Below are 13,842 nucleotides of genomic sequence, written 5' to 3'. Positions count from 1 at the left end.
ACTATAGCAGGTCAGAGAATTAGAATATCCTGAGTTGAAAGGGACCCACATGGACCATCAAGTCTAACTGCATTGGACCAATTGCAACAGAAAATAAGACAAGTGATTCATCAGCATTTATTTATAATAAACAGTCACCTTAATACACTGCAATTTGCACATTAAAAGGACAACTTCAAAAAGTTGGAAATTGAGTCAAGTAACTTAAGGCATTAGTTGTCCACATATTTTGTTTAAATTTCTTAACTATTTAAGAACTTATTAGGAACCATCAAAACCACGGGGAAAAAAATCTGACCTATTAAATGGAAAAAAAAATTTAAAAAAAAAACAAACAAACAACAAAACCCAAACCCGCAATGTGACTAAGGGTAAAAGCACAAAGAGGAGACAAGAGGTTGGAAGATGCACAGGAAGATTCAGAGCAGAGAAGGTAAATCAAAATTCAGAAATGTTACAAAGGTCAGAGAAGAGATGCACACATATTTAAAGTAAGCAAAGATAAGATCAAAAACAAGACACATGTAGATTAGGGTTTTTAGATAATACAAATAAGAATATGGTAGTATATTAAGAAACATTCAACAGAATGGCATACAATCATTCAACAAAATTTATCAAAGTAGTGTTATTAACATTTGCGAGGTAACTTCTTCATATTCTATGGAGGTGTGTTGGGTTTTTTTCTGGGACTTACTCAAAGAGTAATTCCAGCAGTGTTTAATTCCAGAAAGTCCTGAAATATTGAGAAAGTCCCAATGGGCTTGAAAAAGAAAAAAATCATCCCTTTGAAATGTCAAAACGTTAAACAAATAAGTACCGGAATCTCAACGCGGTAAAGGTTTTCAAAACCAAGAGCAGTTCAGAGGACTACTGAGGAACTAACAGCAAAAATGGTTTTGATCAACAAGGGCTTACAAAAATTCTTATTAGACTTTCATGAAACTAAAATTTTTATTAACAATAAATATCATATAATATTTTATATTTTTTGGCTGGCACAACACATTTTGACTAAAACCAGACAAAAAAACACATCTCCAAAAATTAAAAAAAAAAAAACAAAACCAAAAAACCTCCAAAACAAAACTCAGTCAAATAAATATAAAACAGATTCAAAATCAATTAATTGACAGCTCTTGAAATGTTTGTGTCAATGGGAAACTACTGCTAGCGAGGTCCATCAGGTATTGGCTCTTGGCCCTGTGCCATTTACCATTTTAGTCCTAGCTGGTGACTTGGAAGAAAGCAGTCACTAAATTTGCAGGAGCTACAAAGACAGGAAGAGCAGTAAGTAACAAAAGGCCCAGGTCACAGAGGCTGCTTACCAAAGCAAATGCAATTAAACACTACTTTGAAAGGGGGGCGGGGGGGAATGGAGAAAGCCACAAATCACACATCTAGGAACAGGAAAAACAGCTTCTCAAAGACATAGCCAGATCCAGCAGCTGAAATTGGAAGCTAATCAAATTCAGCCAGATATAAGACACTCTTTAATTTTACAAGGGTCCAACTGAAGACACAAGACATGCACTCCAGGACCAGATCGATGCTCTTGCTATCCTAGGATTCTGGAGGTGTTATTTAGGGAAGCATGGGCTGGCCGCCAAGATCTATTCCCCTTTCCCTCTCCCCCAGCACTTAGATTCACCATGTTAGGAGCCTCATTAACTACTATGAAGCAAGAGCCACCACTATCACATCAGGTTTTTATTGGATTTCTCATGCCTAGATTTTCTGGTCAAGATTGGTTATATTTATCCACAGCTATGGGATTTGAAGCAGGAATTAATTCAGAAAAATCCTACAGTCTATATGTAACATGGGAATTCTGTCCCTTTCAGGACAAAAATCTATTAAACTTGAATGTTTCAGTCACAGGCATCTTAATAGAAAAGCAAGACCAAGCAACAAGGGAGGGGAAAAAAAGTCACAGGATGGTTATTAATATACACTAAATCTCAGGACGTGCATATAATTATAAGTTGTGAACATTCTTTTATTCATGCCAGAAAATAGAAGATACTCCCATCCACCTATGATGAGAGATCTCGTTATCTGAATGATGTCCAATTAAGTACTCCAACTACAAGTTAAACCAACTTTGCTTTAGCTTCTTGGGGAACAAAGAAAAAGCTGTGCATCTCAAGCATTTTTTCAAATTTCATGCTTCCCCATTCTTGTTACTGAAACTGCATTGTTCAGGGATCTAATGCAGACATTCCTGCTCCAGAGGATTCTAGGGACCTTAAATATCAGTAATCTGACTCTGTAATAGCAATAAAGAAACATGCATACAGAAGAAAAGAACTATGGATGTTAAGACAGGTACTGTTGAAAAGAACACCTATGTCCAAGTTCTGTATAGCAACACACAGCTCTTCTGTACCTTTTTGCACCAAAACACCTTCTCTTCCAAAGACAAAATACAGAGTATTGCCTGCTGGGGTCCCTAAACAGGCCCTTGGAGCTCAAGAGAAAAAGAATTCTTTGGCCTTAGAGTAATGCTTTATTCACTGTAGAACAGCATCTCCAGTAGAGAAGTTTCATTTGAACCAATCAAGAAGCCAACAAGGTACATGTTCTGTCAAACAGCCATTTCACTGTTACAGTAACTTACCACAGCAGTAAGCTCAGAAATCAAAAAAGCAGCAAAAAACTACAAGTACTGTTGATATAAGTGCTTCTGACTGACTATCCATTCTGCAGGACTTCATTAAAATTCCACTACTGGTCTGTAATTTAAAAAAAAAAAGCCGCAGCAGACCATCCTCACTCCTCTCCAAGCATCCCTCTTAACCAAGCTATTCCTTTTCCTCTGAGAACCAAGTCTAAGAACATTTTCTCTGATGCAATCCCAAACTCGCAGCAATACATTTAAAATTTAATGAGCTAAGTATGACAGAAAAACAGCTACATATCTGAATTACAGCACTGCAATGAACTTGCCTTCACAGCAGAAAAGTGCCCTGCCAAATACCCTAAAAGAGGGAAGATCTCTCCCCTCTACAAGGAAGAACAGAGAGGCAAAGCAAGAAAGTTACCAGGCTGTGTCGCAGTGCAAGAAATGGAAACAGGTCTCCCCATCCAATGTTAGCACTCTAACCGGCAGATTATCTCACTGATTACAACTGAAAATTCAACCCCAAAAAACCAGAAGTAACAAGTTATAAAGCTTGTTGCCAGAGTGCAGAGTATAGCAAGGCAAAAGGCAAAATAGAGATCATCTCCTGCTTCCCTCCCACGAGGAATATTTTTGTGTGTATGATCTGATATCAAGAAGAGAATAACATGAAGGCATGCAACCTTCTTATCTCGAATCAAAAGCCTTGGAAGCAGAATTCAAGAAAAGCCAAGGACCCTGTAATGGCTGTCAACATCACCTCAAGATACAGCAATTGCTCTGGCAGGTCAAGCTGTATTCATGTGGATTTGCAGGGGTGGAAAGATCCTCCAGTTTGCAGATAGTGCATCACTGATCTGGCTAGTTGTTCAAGTCAGGGGTTGTGGGCTTCTGTTTTACATTTTAACTCAAGATTGGGAGGTTTATTGTATGACTGCCCCCTTTTCCTCACAGCCAGTCACCACCAATGCAGGACTTGACTGGAATCTTCTCATGTAAATACTTGCATTTTATTACTTTAGAAAATAAACCAGACATCATAAAATGGCAAAGAATGACAACAGAAGAGCTTGATTAACTACCAACTTTGCATGCATCCTTAAAAAGACAGTTTAAGGGTAGAATAAGATCTAAATTTAAGAAAACAAAATCAACTAAACTAAAATCCAAACAAATTTTAACACTAAAAATTGAAAGAGGGGTTGCTTTTCAGTATTTCAATTCAAAGACGGTGCTCTTATTTGTTCAACCTCCAAGTATGGAGTTCCAACAGGCAATCAGGTACAACTTTCACTGAGAAGAAATTCTAACAACTAGCTAGAAAATTTACAAACAGATTAAGAGAGTCAAACAGCTCAAGAATGGGAGTGCACAACAGCACAAAACAGTATGGACCAGAAGCTTTATACAGAGACCCAAATGTTTCTCAAACTTGAAGCAATTTTTTCCAGCTCCAACAGTGTTGTATTGCTTATTGCATCAAAATAAAAACCCTGAAACTTTTTTCCCATTGGAGACAATCTGTTAATGCTTCACTCCCAAGCAAAGGCAAAATGACATTCATAAACTGCTGGTTACCCCACACTCCTGAGGCACAAGCTTAAGAACAGCCTTGCAGTAGATGGCGTTGACCTGCGTGGAAAATGCCTCCCACAAAAGAGATAGGATGTCCAGCAGCATCAATTCACTGCTGCACTTTATTTCATGGCCACAGTAATGCTTATACCAGCCTGAGTCAGGTGTGCTGTCAGGAACAATTTGCCACAAGCAGATATAGCAGAGGCCCAAGCCAGTTTAAACCATGGAGGAACCCTCCCTTTCCCACAGAAGTTGTGTATGTGGAAGCACGGGACACCAGTGACTTCCACCCCAGCCTCAAGAGATATGCATTGGCATGGGGCAAAAGTGTTAGAGGTGTGAGTTAAACTGGCTGAGGTATGAGCTATACTTCATACTCCACAGCTCTCCTATTTGAAGAGGGCTGCCTTACCCCAGCAGCTGAGTCTGGCCCCACATTATCCCCTGTCTGCAACACAATCACCTACTGAAAACAGAATAGCTGAAACAATAAAAATCAGCCCAGAAATGGTAGGTACGAGCTGCCAAATCCACTTAAACAAGGACTACCATCAGAAAAAGCATCTACCAAACCACAGTGTAATCTAGAAAACTCTTGGAGTGTGACTCAGTTTCACCTTCTTTATCACAGGAGGTCACTTATATCATGATTCATTACTGAACTAACTCAATACATTATTCTTTTCTTTTTGGCTCTCAAGTTCTAGATACCCCTTTCACCATCTCTACAGAGATTTTCAGATCTATGCAGCAGTCTGCAAATGGGAATGAAAATGTGATTCTACTTAGGAAACTAGTTATATCACCCATCATTGAAAATCTGATGATCTTCAACTAATAGACCTGTTAAAATAATTGAACATTTCTTAGTTGAGAAGTGAATATACTGAGCTTACCTGTAAGATAAAAACTGCCACAAGCACTTTTACTCTGCTACTTGTGATTGCAAGTCTGCCTGGTGTAAAATAAACCTCCATCATAAGCCATGACATAACTGCCCCCATGAAGGGGGGCACCTTGACTCCAGCTACCTCACAGCATCCTGAAAAATCTTATGATGTGCAAAGATACACCACTTTAAGTCAAGTGATTATTTTACTACGCCACTGGTGAGTTTACCTAAGTTCTGATTACGAAGTTAACAGAAGCAGAGAAGGATCATGGAAAGAAAGCTGAATCATGATTACAGTGACTATGAAGCACACCTCCTGATGTTTTGAGAGGGCTTCCCAGAAACTCTGGAAAAGTATCCTTAGCGTTTTCAGATGGACACGTCAGTTCTGCCTCAAAAGAAAGGATGATCTAGGTGAAATCAGTGGGTGATACAGGCAGCTACACAAAAATGAAAGGGTAAATGAAAGCAGGGCAAGGGGCAAAAGTTATCCACCTCAAACAAAAACCCTGAAAACAAATCAGCACACAGAGAGGAGCATCTTAACACTGAAAAACACATAGCACAGAATTCATACTAGCTACAGCGTATATTATAGTGACTACTTGTGATCACTGAAGTCACATTTATAAGTATACCTCAAGCAAGGCATTCCACGAGTCTACAACACAAGGTGTAAACCTAAAGGAAGCAGAGCTAAACTTAACAGCCCTCTCCAGCTTTATGGCGGTTTGAAAAGCAATAGTATCCAGAACGAAATGGTACAAAGTAAGCACAGGACAACTCTTGCACATAGGGAAGATAAAGCTGTGTTACTATTGTTACTCTCGTGCCAACAGAACTGAATACTAGCAGAAATATTCTTACCTAGCCTTCAGTCACACCTCGGGTTATGCCTATGCACTAAAGAAGCTGCAAGCCCTGGTATTCCTCTGGAAACAGAAAAGCATAAGCACAGCTGCTGACAACTTTGTAACAAAATATTACAGCAGCAAAACAATTCGGTGCCGAAATTAACTATGGGAACTGAAATTGCCAGATGTGATAGAATATTACTCAGTGTAGACTACGAGCAGTGAACCTTCTTTAAAAAAGAAAAAAACACACTCAGAAGCAAGAAACTTGCAGTAAACAGCTGTAAGAAAGCCTCACCTTTGGGGATTAGCGGAAATTTTCCCAAAGAGCAAGTGACTGATAAATCTCTCTCACTTCTGATATGTACGTAATGTCTGCCATTGTTTCACGTAGCAACTCTTGGAATCTTACTAACCTGTTAGCTTCAGCTACACACCACCAATTCTGTAAGCTATGCCTGCAGGTGGGCTTCTCAGGAGAAGCACCCCTGTTTCTTTAAGGCATTTTGTGTTAAACTACAATCAGTGTTACACCAAGCTTTTCTTTCCCCTCCTTGACAGCAACATGGGACAGGAGGAAGGCTGCTTAACATCAGCATTTCTATTCACACTTGTCACTGGCAATATAAACAACTGTACAATAGCATATAGAAGACAAAGAAAAAAATAATCGTTTTTGCTTGCCTTACTTCTAGACTGGAACTACTTCCTGGCCTAGTTCAGTTATGTCAGCAGGAACAAGCGGCAAGACCAGTGACAGCTTAGACAAGAACACTGTGGAAATCAAGACCTGTCTGACTTCTTCATTTGCTCACTCAGATTGCCTTTCCTGTATTCAGATTTGAGACAGACACCTGAAGTAATTACTGCATCAGAACTGAAGACCATAGCCAGGAAAAGTCCCTTGGGATTGGTTGACACAAAAGTAACATGATAAACAGATTTTATGATGGTCATTCAGGATTTCAAAGTTATGCCCAAGTATCTTTCCTGGGTAGCTACAGTGAATTTGGTGCCTACAGGTATATTTAACAACTTATATTGCGCTTAACTGAGTTATATACACAGTAATTTCAGCTTCTACCATCATCTTTACATCCTACTCAAGTCAAGCAGCTCTGTGCAGCTTTTTGACACTCCCCAGCCTTCACCATCTCATTTATTCCAGACCTCCTAGAATTCCTGAAGCATAGTATATTATTGGCTTTCCTCAGTCAAATGTTTAATCCACTGTACTTTGGTTAAGGCCACCCTATTCCCCCACTACTTTTGTTTTTAGTCTACTTGAAGTTCTTTGCTTGAAAGCATCATTTGTGATCTGAACTTGAGAGAAGACAGCAGTCCTACACTTTCCGAACACTAAGGTTCTCAATGTCATTGTGTTACAGTAGAATCTCAGGATATGCTCACAGTTAAACAAATTACACGTTTCTAGTCAAGAACATCAAACTGTTACAAAGATAAAACATCCAGAGGTTAGACTTCTAGAACAGCCAGCCCTGGTCTAATTTTACAACTGATATCTCAACAAAAAGGTCTTAGTAGACAAGTTAGCACCTCAGGTTTGTTCAAAGAATGAAGTCCCTATTTAGGATGATCAGCAGATCTAACACCAATTCTTTAGTACTAAGTGAAGAAATACTGGTAGAACACTCAGCCTTCTAAGAAACTGCCAATCATAGATCCTGTGTTCCAAATCAGAATTATATTTTCCAGGTAACCTACACACAAATCCTCTCAAGCACTAGTTCTTCTTTTGTCAAAGTAGCCAAGCTAAAAAACTGCAATTTTACCTAAATATATTGCCCATGTACAGAGCTGAACAGTACAAATTAAAACCCAAGCAGAGAAAATGTACCTAATTACTTAAAATGTTAGCCACGAAGGTAGGCAGCACTTTTAACAAAAGAAATTCAAACCACATGAAGAGAAGGCTCCTTTCATTTACAAGGGGGAGAGAACACACTGGAAAAGTAAGGCTGCAGAGGAACCTGCAAAATCCACAGCTACACAAGGAACACTGCATTCAGCATCCTAGCTACTTCAGCACTTTAAGTACTTGCTTATACTAGTGTTCAAAAAGTAATTCAATTAAATATAGTGGTAGTTGAATACACTCCAAGAGGTGGTTGAGTCAGAAAACCAACATTTTTTAAAATAGCGTATTAGTTTAATGCTGACTTCTTTATCTTTGAACTGCTAATTACTGCCATACAATTACTTACATAACAGAAAACATGCAATACTTCATTTTGCAATACCTACAACACAGTCACAAAACACATTTTTAAGGAAGCTGCATTATCAAATCTGCAAAAATAGTTTAGCATAGGGTTTACTCTTCCTGACAACTGGCTCCTTACAAGTCCCACAATAATATGACCTGTGATGCAGGGAATCAAAAAAAAAACTTCAGTGTGCAATTTTGTTTTTTGTTAACACTTATTTGATGCAAGTATTTCTATAGGTATTTGACTATTTCAAGTATTTAAAAATCTCTCTTCATGCATTCAGAAGTCTGAAGCGGTCTTTCATAAATATCTTGAACACAGTCTAAAGATTTTATATGTTCATGGATTAACCTACAGTTAATCTTATTACACAAAGAGCCAACATTTTCAAGAATGAGTGTTAAAGCTGTAACAGCAAATAAGCTCATTTTAAAAGCAACCCTGAAATTCTTTTTACTCCTGCACCCATTTTAAAGTCACCAATAAGCACTAGTCAGACTGCAGAAAAACTGTTTCTACCAGCAGGCTTCTGAATATGCATAATGCCAATAAAGCTAATTACATTTAAAAAATAATAATCTATGTGCAATTAAGATACTGGCAACATTTTAATGCAAAAGAAAATGTTTAAATATACTAACATCCTAGTCTTGGGATATCCAGTCAAGCTACGCAAAGAGATGTGTTTGTCCCTTGCATACTCCCAAATGTGGAAGTAGGATCAGAAACTGGATCTGGAAGAAAGGGTAAACAGCACGTTAGTTAAATTCACAGAGGATACTACATTCGGAGATGTTGCAAACATTAGTGAAGACAAATACATAAATGACCTAGAGAGAAAATAAAATTCATTTGGAAACAAAAAAGTCTCATGAAAAATAACTCCAAACGCTCAATGTAGAGGAATGACAAGCATAGGGGAAGAAAATATAAAATGAACGAAACCTAGAAGCAGCAACAGTGGAAAGTCAGCTAAATGTTTGCATTGAAAGACAGTTTGGAGTTGCAGAGGCATCAAACAAAGCAGGGAAATTAAAGTTCTTTCTACAGTCCTTGAGCCAATAACAATAGCCACCTCTTTGCACAATTGCCAAGGACTGAAAAATTCCCCTTCACTCCCAGCAAGTGGAAAGCTCCTCTCAATGGCAAATCAAGTACTGCAGGAGGTAGGGTTTAATTTTTTTTGAGCTAAGTTAACATACGGTTAGCATAAGCCTACGCAGCAGGCTCTTCCAGTACTTCTGCTGCTCGTGGCTTTGTGCAGAACAGGAGGAAGCTAACAAAATGAATCCATTTTTACAGGTGCAACTCAACCTCATATTGTTCAGATTTATTCCTACGGTCCTTGAGAAAAGAAACTAAAACAGCTAGTTCAGGAATAAAAATCCTTCCTTCCCCATTTACTTCTTGCCTTAAATTTACTTTCCTAAGAATGACATCCACTCATCCATCAACCTGCACTATCCAACTTTAATGGCGAAGATAAGAGGAGGAAAGAACAGACTCTACCTTTAGAAAGGCTACAAGAGGATCCCCACCCACAGCAGACACAAATATAAATGCAAAAGTTTAAGTAACCAGCATTCATCTTCAAGGATTGTCAAGCCTTTGTTTTTCAGAAATATTTCTAGGTGCAAACTAAGAACCATTTATCATGCTTCATTCCCAAATTAACAAAATAGGCTAATTTTGCAGGATTTGTTGTTACTCTCAGTAACAAGGCTTCCGTGAGGCAACCATGTAAATGCTTTACACTCATGGCAGTCCACAGATAAAAAAGAAAAACACACAGATGAACAAAAAACCCCAACATTTTAACAGAAGCCATATTTCTGCCTATCATGTTGCTGAATCTTAGGAGAAGTTCCAGCATGGAGGTTCATGCTCCAGTTTATGCATCTCATCATCATATGTAAACAGGAGGCTGAAGGTTTTCCCTCCTCTTGACAACTGCTAAACTATGGGATTTCTGAAATTACCCATCCTAGGAGCGTCTACAGCTGCTGCTTCTGGTGTGATGGCAAGAAAAATGAAACAGCTCTTACGAGTTTGCCTCATCTTCACAGTAACTGGTTAGCCCTGCTTATTTCAACAGAGATTTAAACAACAGATTCCCAGGCATCCCTCAAGCCAAAGGCACACGGAACACAGCTTTAAAGGGTACTGTAGTACCATTTTAAGGTAGTTCAAACTATAAAGACAGTATAGAACCAAGAATCACATCACCTCATTGAAGAACTCAAGCATCTTAGGAAGACGCAAGGCTTTGGATGGAACAAAAATTAATTTTTGCTTTTTGCATCAAGGGACACTGGCAAAGTATCTCCATAATCTTTTGCCCCTTTTGAAGGATCAGTGCTAGCATGAGCCAAAATTCATGGAGGCAAACTCCAATCAAGCCTCCAATAGATTCAAAGTACAGCCTCCTGAGCAGATCTTTCAGTAGCAACAGCAGGTTTTGCAGCCCTTCCCTTCTCTGCTCCATCACTCATTCCTACCCCTACACTCCATCAGTTACACTGTACAAGTTCATGAGACTGCATAAAGGGACAAATGTTTTGTACAAACGTCTCACTTTTCTTTTTTTTTAAAGCAGTAACTTCTACAAGTTCACCTTGCATGAGAATGGCTGTTCAGGGTTAAGACAAAAGTTTAACTAGCCCAGAATCCCAAAAGTGTAAATGGCCACACAAGGGGTTGCCTTAAACAACGTCATCATGAAAAGCATGGTCAGGAAATCCCAGAATACATCTGCTCAGGAACTAGATGTGTAGCTACTGCTTAAAAGTCTGTTCAAGAACAGAGCATGCAATTGCTCCGATTTGTTAGATCTGTCCTGGACTCCTTATAAGTGAAAAACACAGGAGATGCACGTTACAGCGAAGATGCTGGAGATTCAAGGCCTATTAGAACAGAAAGGAGACAGAGTCAACAATATCATGCGCTCCATAGGTTTTGGCAGTGTGCTGCAGAGAACAGATGAGACACACTGGAAGGAGCAGGACAGACTCCTGCTCCTGCAGGAGAGACCACCACACAGATCACCCAGCTCCAATGGAAGGCAACGGGACCTACTGCTGAATGAGCACACGGATGTTTTCTGGGAGTGGTTCTTACTCCAGTGTTCTCTCCTGAATGCAAAGCTGGTCTGACACAGATATCCCTGTTGTGCTCCTTGGTCAACCATTAAGATTTACTGGCTGAGGAATCTCAGAAGATGAACTCAGCACAAGTGCTGAACTGCCCTCAGCTCTACCTGTTTTTTCCCTGGTGACTCCTGTTTGGAAGCAAGCCCTATGACAACTTTTAACTTTGTCTTGACAGAAAAACCCTAAACCAGCACTCATGCTGAATATGCATTGTGACTGCCTGACCATCTAGAAAGCCCAGCTCAAACCTGCTCAACTCACACATCTTGTGATCAACCTACATATCCTCTGTGGTAGAGATTGTTTCTTGGTGAAAAGGGAAGATACTGAACTAGACCAAGAACGCTTCACAAGATCTGGTGTAATTAGGGGCTGACTACCCTCAGGAAGTTCCCATGGCTAGAAACCCTACCATTCCTGCTATTTGGGAGAACACTGCCTTCAAACAAGCTGTTTCAGCACTGGCCCATCTCTCCAACTGGCATCATAAACCTAAGGTGCATGGTACACTAGCAGGGATTGCTGTTGTTTCCTTAAAGCCCAAATATGCAGATCACCCAGACAGGTAAACAGAATCCCTTCCTTAGGGTCAACATTCAAAAGTGTGTTGACTCTAATTCAGAAGGAGAAGAATTTAGATCACCACTATGCCAAAGGAACCAGGGCAAAGAAATACCTACGAGAACTACTGCTAGGGGATATAAAGATAGATTCAGTTGTTTTGATCACTTTTTGCTGACAGTAACTTGTGATGACCCTAATGTCTCCATTACAGCATCAGTTTCTTTGTAATTTTCTGTTAATTTTCTGAAAAACAAACATATTGGATATTTATCTACTCACTGGAGACATACTGCAACTTGAGACACATGCACTAGCAAGGCAGCATCAAGAGCAGAATGAGGCTTGCCTGACTCAAGTGCTTTAGAGGGGAAAAAATTCAGCAGCAGTAAAACACGTGTGCATGTAAAATATATGACTGCAAAATATACTGTTTAAAAATGGTTAATTGCAAGAAGCAGAGTAAGAAGACTCAAAATGCCACAATTCACTTATCCAAAGTCACTAGAAGACAGATTACTGCAAACTGAAGGTTACTGTCACAGGGAAGTTCATTTTGCAGCATGTCTTCAACGTTTTGAAGCTATGATTACTGATCACCTGGCACTTTAATCCATGATAAATCCACCTCTCCACTGAAAGAGCTGATCCCACTCATCCTCCCCACCCCCCCCCCCCAGAGGCTCACTCATCTTGCATTTGCACAGTAACACGACAAGATGGTTCAGGGATCAGTTCCCTGATCCAACCCAGCATGAATCTACATGAAGTGAGGGAAGTGTCACAAAGGGGGTGGTATGATCACCCTTCTCTACAGCATTTTAAATCTATACTAGATTAAAAACTGCCGTGTAACCATGAACTGTGTTTTCACAAGAGAATTCACTTCTACTGCTGTGCACCACTTGGACATGTATTCTATTTTCCTGTGATAGAAACAAGATCTTTCTCGAAGAATCTTATATATTAAACATTAAACAACTATATTCTCCCATACTGCTCATTTAATTAAATGATGTATAAAATTGTGATTTCTCAGAAATTTCCACAGGATTTACTCCCCAAACCTGCACCTAATATAAACGTAACACAAATTTGCACAGTTCAGCAAGGTCTGTAATGTGGACTTGCAGTTTCTTCAATATCAGGGTGAACTGCTTTAATACAGTTGTTCTAGCATAACCTCTCCTTTATTTTAAAATGGAAAAAAGTCTACTGAATGTTTCCTATGGGATCTTCCACATACACTAAACATCACATTTAGGACATATATAAACTCTAATCAATACATTCCATTATTTTTCACCAAAATAGTGATGTTGCACAGAGAACAATTTCATGCCTTTCCAGAAATCTGACCCTCTTACATTACATTACAGCAAGTTGCTTACATTACTGTGATAATACAGTTAAAAAATAGATAGCATCATGTTTAACTTTATTCTGGAAAAAGAATAACTCATGGCCCAAAAGCCAATAGTAGTTTTATTGAATATTCTTGAGGACCATTTTCCAATGTTGATTTCCTTAAAAGAAAGATTCAAAGAATCCATCCAGGCAAATCTCTATGCTGTCCTAACCCTTAATTCTTTAACTGAAAACAATAAGCTTTTTTCCTGGTGAACTCTATTTAATTTTTTAAGCTTAAACCAACAACGAAACAACTGAAAAAAAACCAGTTCCCCCAAAACCCATCACAGAACCTGCCTGCCTTCTCCCACCAGTGCCACCCCAAACACTAACCCTTAAGTGTCACACTAAAACTTTATATAGTTCTTTCTATCTGATGGGAAGATCAGGTACTTATCTGAAACTGTTTTTCCCCTAAAAAAGGGAAATATTTTAGTCCATTTCCCAAAAATGCTTTAAGATGTATTTGGAAGATTATCAGAGCTCAGTCTGTAGTTTCAGTACCTTAAAACCAAATAGACATGACTTCCCTTCACACAAGTCT

The 13,842-nt window shown here is 39.0% G+C and overlaps 1 protein-coding gene across 5 annotated transcripts in view; it reads right to left on the bottom strand.

Annotated features, from left to right (window-relative positions):
• The window catches only part of LCOR (ligand dependent nuclear receptor corepressor), an 82,132-nt gene that overhangs the window by 55,850 nt on the left and 12,440 nt on the right, over positions 1–13,842 (bottom strand). The window contains exon 1 of one of the 5 annotated variants that reach the window (XM_027672107.1): positions 8,820–8,838. The exons of the other annotated variants lie outside the window; for them this stretch is intronic. The gene's annotated coding sequence lies outside the window, so the exon portion shown is untranslated. Of the gene's footprint in view, positions 1–8,819; positions 8,839–13,842 lie in introns of those variants that run through there. 5 annotated transcript variants of the gene reach the window in all.

Source organism: Neopelma chrysocephalum, unplaced genomic scaffold (assembly GCF_003984885.1).
Source record: "Neopelma chrysocephalum unplaced genomic scaffold, ASM398488v2 Primary Assembly neopelma1_97390, whole genome shotgun sequence".
Taxonomy (NCBI): domain Eukaryota; kingdom Metazoa; phylum Chordata; class Aves; order Passeriformes; family Pipridae; genus Neopelma; species Neopelma chrysocephalum.
Note: the sequence above shows the minus strand (reverse complement) of the source record. Positions and strands in the feature narration are given on the sequence as shown.